The sequence below is a fragment of the Papaver somniferum genome, chromosome 6 (genome assembly GCF_003573695.1).
Source record: "Papaver somniferum cultivar HN1 chromosome 6, ASM357369v1, whole genome shotgun sequence".
NCBI lineage: Eukaryota > Viridiplantae > Streptophyta > Magnoliopsida > Ranunculales > Papaveraceae > Papaver > Papaver somniferum.
In genome coordinates this window covers 175,290,878-175,300,830 of record NC_039363.1, presented here as the reverse complement: position 1 = coordinate 175,300,830, position 9,953 = coordinate 175,290,878, and positions in this window count along the sequence as shown.

Here is a 9,953-nt window from a genome sequence, read left to right as displayed (position 1 = left end):
TTGCATTTTCTAAGGGAAGTGAATGGCGCGATGCTTTGGCATGCTTTTATACATGCCATATGCGACTTAGAAAATTAATTGGCATCACTGGATAACAGCCACGTGAGTAAGTCCAAGCCGGAGACCCATATTGCATCATCTAGCACGATGAAGCTTCATTCCATCGAGCCGGTGCAACACGGTGAAGCTTCATTTGGCAAGGCGGCTGCAAAATGTGGCTTTGGACCTGGTGAATGTTTTTTCCTCTCCTATTCTTTTTGGTAGAAATGCAAATATGACATATATAGGGAGGGATGTATGTTGAGAGAAAAATGCAAGGTTGCATTGCATTTTCTAAGGGAAGCGAATGGCGCGATGCTTTAGCATGCTTTTATGCATGCCATATGCGACTTAGCATAATTGGAATCACTGGCTAACAGCCACGTGAGTAAGTCCAATGCCGGAGACCCATATTGCATCATCTAGCACAATGGAACTTCATTCCTTCAAGCCGGTGCAACACGGTGAAGCTTCATTTGGCAAGGCGGCTGCAAAATGTGGCTTTGGACCTGGTGAATGTTTTTTCCTCTCCTATTCTTTTTTGTAGAAATGAAAATAAGACATATATAGGGAGGGACGTTGGTTGAGAGAAAAATGCAAGGTTGCATTGCATTTTCTAAGAGAAGCGAATGGCGCGATGCTTTAGCATGCTTTTATGCATGCCATATTCGACTTAGCATAATTGGCATCACTGGCTAACAGCCACGTGAGTAATTCCAAAGCCGGAGACCCATATTGCATCATCTAGCACAATGAAACTTCATTCCTTCAAGCCGGTGCAACACGGTGAAGCTTCATTTGGCAAGGCGGCTGCAAAATGTGGCTTTGGACCTGGTGAATGTTTTTTCCTCTCCTATTCTTTTTTGTAGAAATGAAAATAAGACATATATAGGGAGGGACGTTGGTTGAGAGAAAAATGCAAGGTTGCATTGCATTTTCTAAGGGAAGTGAATTGCGCGATGCTTTGGCATGCTTTTATACATGCCATATGCGACTTAGAAAATTAATTGGCATCACTGGATAACAGCCACGTGAGTAAGTCCAAGCCGGAGACCCATATTGCATCATCTAGCACGATGAAGCTTCATTCCATCGAGCCGGTGCAACACGGTGAAGCTTCATTTGGCAAGGCGGCTGCAAAATGTGGCTTTGGACCTGGTGAATGTTTTTTCCTCTCCTATTCTTTTTGGTAGAAATGCAAATATGACATATATAGGGAGGGATGTATGTTGAGAGAAAAATGCAAGGTTGCATTGCATTTTCTAAGGGAAGCGAATGGCGCGATGCTTTAGCATGCTTTTATGCATGCCATATGCGACTTAGCATAATTGGAATCACTGGCTAACAGCCACGTGAGTAAGTCCAATGCCGGAGACCCATATTGCATCATCTAGCACAATGGAACTTCATTCCTTCAAGCCGGTGCAACACGGTGAAGCTTCATTTGGCAAGGCGGCTGCAAAATGTGGCTTTGGACCTGGTGAATGTTTTTTCCTCTCCTATTCTTTTTTGTAGAAATGAAAATAAGACATATATAGGGAGGGACGTTGGTTGAGAGAAAAATGCAAGGTTGCATTGCATTTTCTAAGGGAAGCGAATGACGCGATGCTTTGGCATGCTTTTATGCATGTCATATGCGACTTAGCAAATTAATTGGCATCACTGGCTAACAGCCACGTGAGTAAGTCCAATGCCTGAGACCCATATTGCATCATCTAGCACGATGAAGATTCATTCCTTCAAGCCGGTGCAACACGGTGAAGTTTCATTTGGCAAGGCTGCTGCAAAATATGGCTTTGGACCTGGTGAATGTTTTTTCCTCTCCTATTATTTTTTGTAGAAATGCAAATAAGACATATATAGGGAGGGACATTTGTTGAGAGAAAAATGCAAGGTTGTATTGCATTTTCTAAGGGAAGCGAATGACGCGATGCTTTGGCATGCTTTTATGTATGCCATATGCGACTTAGCATAATTGGCATCACTGGCTAACATCCACGTGAGTAAGTACAATGTCGGAGACCCATATTGCATCATCTAGGACGATGAATCTTCATTCCTTCAAGCCGGTGAAACACGGTGAAGCTTCATTTGGCAAGGCTGCTGCAAAACGTGGCTTTGGACCTGGTGTATGTTTTTTCCTCTCCTATTCTTTTTTGTAGAAATGTAAATAAGATATATATAGGGAGGGACGTTGGTTGATAGAAAAATGCAAGGTTGCATTGCATTTTCTAAGGAAAGCGAATAGCGCGATGCATTGGCATGCTTTTATGCATGCCATATGCGACTTAGCAAATTAATTGGCATCACTGGATAACAGCCACGTGAGTAAATCCAAAGCCGGAGATCCATATTGCATCATCTAGAACGATGAAGCTTCATTCCTTCAAGCCGGTGCAACACGTTGAAGCTTCATTTGGCAAGGCGGATGCAAAATATGGCTTTGGACCTGGTGAATGTTTTTTCCTCTCCTATTCTTTTTTGTATAAATGCAAATAAGACATATATGGGAGGGATGTTGGTTGAGAGAAAAATGCAAGGTTGCATTGCATTTTCTAAGAGAAGCGAATGGCGCGATGCTTTAGCATGCTTTTATGCATGCCATATTCGACTTAGCATAATTGGCATCACTGGCTAACAACCACGTGAGTAAGTCCAAAGCGGGAGACCCATATTGCATCATCTAGCACAATGAAACTTCATTCCTTCAAGCCGGTGCAACACGGTGAAGCTTCATTTGGCAAGGCGGCTGCAAAATGTGGCTTTGGACCTGGTGAATGTTTTTTCCTCTCCTATTCTTTTTTGTAGAAATGAAAATAAGACATATATAGGGAGGGACGTTGGTTGAGAGAAAAATGCAAGGTTGCATTGCATTTTCTAAGGGAAGTGAATTGCGCGATGCTTTGGCATGCTTTTATACATGCCATATGCGACTTAGAAAATTAATTGGCATCACTGGATAACAGCCACGTGAGTAAGTCCAAGCCGGAGACCCATATTGCATCATCTAGCACGATGAAGCTTCATTCCATCGAGCCGGTGCAACACGGTGAAGCTTCATTTGGCAAGGCGGCTGCAAAATGTGGCTTTGGACCTGGTGAATGTTTTTTCCTCTCCTATTCTTTTTGGTAGAAATGCAAATATGACATATATAGGGAGGGATGTATGTTGAGAGAAAAATGCAAGGTTGCATTGCATTTTCTAAGGGAAGCGAATGGCGCGATGCTTTAGCATGCTTTTATGCATGCCATATGCGACTTAGCATAATTGGAATCACTGGCTAACAGCCACGTGAGTAAGTCCAATGCCGGAGACCCATATTGCATCATCTAGCACAATGGAACTTCATTCCTTCAAGCCGGTGCAACACGGTGAAGCTTCATTTGGCAAGGCGGCTGCAAAATGTGGCTTTGGACCTGGTGAATGTTTTTTCCTCTCCTATTCTTTTTTGTAGAAATGAAAATAAGACATATATAGGGAGGGACGTTGGTTGAGAGAAAAATGCAAGGTTGCATTGCATTTTCTAAGGGAAGCGAATGACGCGATGCTTTGGCATGCTTTTATGCATGTCATATGCGACTTAGCAAATTAATTGGCATCACTGGCTAACAGCCACGTGAGTAAGTCCAATGCCTGAGACCCATATTGCATCATCTAGCACGATGAAGATTCATTCCTTCAAGCCGGTGCAACACGGTGAAGTTTCATTTGGCAAGGCTGCTGCAAAATATGGCTTTGGACCTGGTGAATGTTTTTTCCTCTCCTATTATTTTTTGTAGAAATGCAAATAAGACATATATAGGGAGGGACATTTGTTGAGAGAAAAATGCAAGGTTGTATTGCATTTTCTAAGGGAAGCGAATGACGCGATGCTTTGGCATGCTTTTATGTATGCCATATGCGACTTAGCATAATTGGCATCACTGGCTAACATCCACGTGAGTAAGTACAATGTCGGAGACCCATATTGCATCATCTAGGACGATGAATCTTCATTCCTTCAAGCCGGTGAAACACGGTGAAGCTTCATTTGGCAAGGCTGCTGCAAAACGTGGCTTTGGACCTGGTGTATGTTTTTTCCTCTCCTATTCTTTTTTAGAAATGTAAATAAGATATATATAGGGAGGGACGTTGGTTGATAGAAAAATGCAAGGTTGCATTGCATTTTCTAAGGAAAGCGAATAGCGCGATGCATTGGCATGCTTTTATGCATGCCATATGCGACTTAGCAAATTAATTGGCATCACTGGATAACAGCCACGTGAGTAATCCAAAGCCGGAGATCCATATTGCATCATCTAGAACGATGAAGCTTCATTCCTTCAAGCCGGTGCAACACGTTGAAGCTTCATTTGGCAAGGCGGATGCAAAATATGGCTTTGGACCTGGTGAATGTTTTTTCCTCTCCTATTCTTTTTTTATAAATGCAAATAAGACATATATGGGAGGGATGTTGGTTGAGAGAAAAATGCAAGTTGCATTGCATTTTCTAAGAGAAGCGAATGGCGCGATGCTTTAGCATGCTTTTATGCATGCCATATTCGACTTAGCATAATTGGCATCACTGGCTAACACCACGTGAGTAAGTCCAAAGCGGGAGACCCATATTGCATCATCTAGCACAATGAAACTTCATTCCTTCAAGCCGGTGCAACACGGTGAAGCTTCATTTGGCAAGGCGGCTGCAAAATGTGGCTTTGGACCTGGTGAATGTTTTTTCCTCTCCTATTCTTTTTTGTAGAAATGAAAATAAGACATATATAGGGAGGGACGTTGGTTGAGAGAAAAATGCAAGGTTGCATTGCATTTTCTAAGGGAAGTGAATTGCGCGATGCTTTGGCATGCTTTTATACATGCCATATGCGACTTAGAAAATTAATTGGCATCACTGGATAACAGCCACGTGAGTAAGTCCAAGCCGGAGACCCATATTGCATCATCTAGCACGATGAAGCTTCATTCCATCGAGCCGGTGCAACACGGTGAAGCTTCATTTGGCAAGGCGGCTGCAAAATGTGGCTTTGGACCTGGTGAATGTTTTTTCCTCTCCTATTCTTTTTTGTAGAAATGAAAATAAGACATATATAGGGAGGGACGTTGGTTGAGAGAAAAATGCAAGGTTGCATTGCATTTTCTAAGAGAAGCGAATGGCGCGATGCTTTAGCATGCTTTTATGCATGCCATATTCGACTTAGCATAATTGGCATCACTGGCTAACAGCCACGTGAGTAATTCCAAAGCCGGAGACCCATATTGCATCATCTAGCACAATGAAACTTCATTCCTTCAAGCCGGTGCAACACGGTGAAGCTTCATTTGGCAAGGCGGCTGCAAAATGTGGCTTTGGACCTGGTGAATGTTTTTTCCTCTCCTATTCTTTTTTGTAGAAATAAAAATAAGACATATATAGGGAGGGACGTTGGTTGAGAGAAAAATGCAAGGTTGCATTGCATTTTCTAAGGGAAGCGAATGACGCGATGCTTTGGCATGCTTTTATGCATGCCATATGCGACTTAGAAAATTAATTGGCATCACTGGCTAACAGCCACGTGAGTAAATCCAAAGCCGGAGACCCATATTGCATCATCTAGCACGATGAAGCTTCATTACTTCAAGCCGGTGCAACACGGTGAAGCTTCATTTGGCAAGGCTGCTGCAAAATGTGGCTTTGGACCTGGTGAATGTTTTTTCCTCTCCTATTCTTTTTCGTAGAAATGCAATTTTTTTTACTCGGTCAATAAAATAGAATAAAAAAGCGAAAATGTACAAGGATCAGGCTAATTTAGTGCTAAGCCAAAAGGCCGCACACTAAAAAGCCTAAAAACGATAGTAAACCTCTCCAGGCCATTCAACAGAATGAATAAAACCTGGCCTACCCTCGAAAAACTCATAATGATCCTCAGCTAACAAACATGCTTGTTTAGCCGAGACATCTGCTGAAAAATTAGCCTCTCTGTAGCTATGAATATAGCTAATATTGTTATAAAAGCTCTTCGCTATTCTCCACTTCTGCATTAGCTGCCATGGCAAATCGCCTTTTTGAAGAGCATATAAACAACTCATCGAATCAGATCTGACACATAGGTTCTTCACATTCCATCTTTGAGCAACAACAGCACCATAGATCACCGCACAAACTTCAGCATAGAAGTTAGTCTGCCAGCCCAGGCCAACGCACAGAACTCCCAAGACTACCGAGCTAGAATCACGGAAAACAACACCAGAACCAGCCTGCCCCGGATTACCAAGAGAAGCACCATCACAACAAATCATAATCTCACCAGGATTTGGTGGGCTCCAAGTAACTTCAACTGGGTTAGAGTGATCGCAAGATCTATGCGTCACTCTAAAGAAATTAACAATACGCAAATCATCCAAAGTATTATGCATATGGCCCTTCAATCTAATAGAGTTATCACGAATTACCTGATGAACTCTGCCTTTAAACTCCAGCCAACGAATCTGTTTGTTCTCAAAATAAGCTTTATTACGCATCTTCCACAGCTCCGTAACTATTGCAAGATTTGCAACAAGCCACAGATCCTTAATCATTCGACTCCTGCCCTTCGCAGCCTTGTAAGAGGCTACCAGTTCCTCATTCGGCGTCAATCTGAAAATTTCAGCTGCCCACTTCCAAATTCTTTTGGCAATTTTGCAATGCCAAGTAATATGGCTAACATCTTCACAATCTTCTCTACATAAACGACACATAGAAGGCATCTCCCTACCAGTCTTCTTCATAACATTATCATCAGAAGCACAACACTGTTTATAAAATAGCTTCCAATACTGCACACCCAAAGTAGGATGTATAACACTTCTAGAGAAGAGAGCCGCAGCTGGCAGAATTTCAGCTGGTCCACGAATAGCAGCCTTGGCCGACTTGACAGTGAAGACACCCTTACTATCCAAGTCCCAAATTTTATAATCATCTCCACCACCAATAAGAGGCAAATTATCAACATCAATATTGCATCGAAACATCAATTCTTTAGTCTTTGGAGGAATAACCCAAGAGCCATCAATAATAATATCACTCACCTTGGCCTTAAAATCATTAGGGCCTCTTGTGGTGATGCCAAGACGTTGAGCAATTGAAAAATCAGCACACCAATTATCAAAAAATAAGGAAGTATTAGCACCGTTACCTATAATTGAGCGCGTATGATTTTGAACAAAGTTATGCACCAATCTAATGCCAGGAAAAACCGAGGAACCCAGCTTATAATCAACCAAGTTGCCATTAACTTTGAAATATTTCGTAGAAATGCAAATATGACATATATAGGGAGGGATGTTGGTTGAGAGAAAAATGCAAGGTTGCATTGCATTTTCTAAGGGAAGCGAATGGCGCGATGCTTTAGCAAGCTTTTATGCATGCCATATGCGACTTAGCATAATTGGAATCACTGGCTAACAGCCACGTGAGTAAGTCCAATGCCGGAGACCCATATTGCATCATCTAGCACGATGAATCTTCATTCCTTCAAGCCGGTGCAACACGTTGAAGCTTCATTTGGCAAGGCTACTGCAAAATGTGGCTTTGGACCTGGTGAATGTTTTTTCCTCTCCTATTCTTTTTTGTAGAAATGTAAATAAGATATATATAGGGAGGTACGTTGGTTGATAGAAAAATGCAAGGTTGCATTGCATTTTCTAAGGAAAGCGAATGGCGCGATGCTTTGGCATGCTTTTATGCATGCCATATGCGACTTAGCAAATTAATTGGCATCACTGGCTAACAACCACGTGAGTAAATCCAAAGCCGGAGATCCATATTGCATCATCTAGAACGATGAAGATTCATTTCTTCAAGCCGGTGCAACACGGTGAAGTTTCATTTGGCAAGGCTGCTGCAAAATGTGTCTTTGGACCTGGTGAATGTTTTATCCTCTCCTATTCTTTTTTGTAGAAATGTAAATAACACATATATAGGGAGGGGCATTTGTTGAGAGAAAAATGCAAGGTTGTATTGCATTTTCTAAGGGAAGCGAATGACGCGATGCTTTGGCATGCCTTTATGCATGCCATATGCGACTTAGCATAATTGGCATTACTGGCTAACATCCACGTGAGTAAGTCCAATGTCGGAGACCCATATTGCATCATCTAGCACGATGAATCTTCATTCCTTCAAGACGGTGCAACACGGTGAAGCTTCATTTGGCAAGGCTGCTGCAAAATGTGGCTTTGGACCTGGTGAATGTTTTTTCCTCTCCTATTCTTTTTTCTAGAAATGCAAATAAGACATATATAGGGAGGGATGTTGGTTGAGAGAAAAATGCAAGGTTGCGTTGCATTTTCTAAGGGAAGCGAATGGCGCGATGCTTTGGCATGCCATATGCGACTTAGCAAATTAATTGGCATCACTGGATAACATCCACGTGAGTAAATCCAAAGCCGGAGACCTATATTGCATCATCTAGCACGATGAAGCTTCATTCCTTCAAGCCGGTGTAACACGTTGAAGCTTCATTTGGCAAGGCGGCTGCAAAATATGGCTTTGGACCTGGTGAATGTTTTTTCCTCTCCTATTCTTTTTTGTAGAAATGCAAATAAGACATATATAGGGAGGGATGTTGGTTGAGAGAAAAATGCAAGGTTGCATTGCATTTTCTAAGGGAAGCGAATGGCGCGATGCTTTAGCATGCTTTTATGCATGCCATATGCGACTTAGCATAATTGGCATCACTGGCTAACAGCCACGTGAGTAAGTCCAAAGCCGGAGACCCATATTGCATCATCTAACACGATGAAGCTTCATTCCATCGAGCCGGTGCAACATGGTGAAGCTTCATTTGGCAAGGCGGCTGTAAAATGTGGCTTTGGACCTGGTGAATGTGTTTTCCTCTCCTATTATTTTTTGTTGAAATGTAAATAAGACATATATAGGAAGGGACATATGTTGAGAGAAAAATGCAAGGTTGTATTGCATTTTCTAAGGGAAGCGAATGACGCGATGCTTTGGCATGCCTTTATGCATGCCATATGCGACTTAGCATAATTGGCATCACTGGCTAACATCCACGTGAGTAAGTACAAATCCGGAGACCCATATTGCATCATCTAGCACGATGAAGCTTCATTCCTTCAAGCCGGTGCAACACGTTGAAGCTTCATTTGGCAAGGCGGCTGCAAAATATGGCTTTGGAGCTGGTGAATGTTTTTTCCTCTCCTATTCTTTTTTGTAGAAATGCAAATAAGACATATATAGGTAGGGATGTTGGTTGAGAGAAAAATGCAAGGTTGCATTGCATTTTCTAAGGGAAGCGAATGGCGCGATGCTTTAACATGCTTTTATGCATGGCATATGCGACTTAGCAAATTAATTGGCATCACTGGCTAACATCCACATGAGTAAATCCAAATCCGGAGACCCATATTGCATCATATAGCACGATGAAGCTTCATTCCTTCAAGTCGGTGCAACACGGTGAAGCTTCATTTGGCAAGGCGGCTGCAAAATGTGGCTTTGGACCTGGTGAATGTTTTTTCCTCTCCTATTCTTTTTTGTAGAAATGTAAATAAGACATATATAGGGAGGGACATTTGTTGAGAGAAAAATGCAAGGTTGTATTGCTTTTTCTAAGGGAAGCGAATGACGCGATGCTTTGGCATGCCTTTATGCATGCTATATGCGACTTAGCATAATTGGCATCACTGGCTAACAGCCACGTGAGTAAGTCCAATGCCGGAGACCCATATTGCATCATCTAGCACGATGAATCTTCATTCCTTCAAGCCGGTGCAACACGGTGAAGCTTCATTTGGCAAAGCTGCTGCAAAATGTGGCTTTGGACCTGGTGAATTTTTTTTCCTCTCCTATTCTTTTTTGTAGAAATGCAAATAAGACATATATAGGGAGGGACGTTGGTTGAGATAAAAATGCAAGGTTTCATTGCATTTTCTAAGGG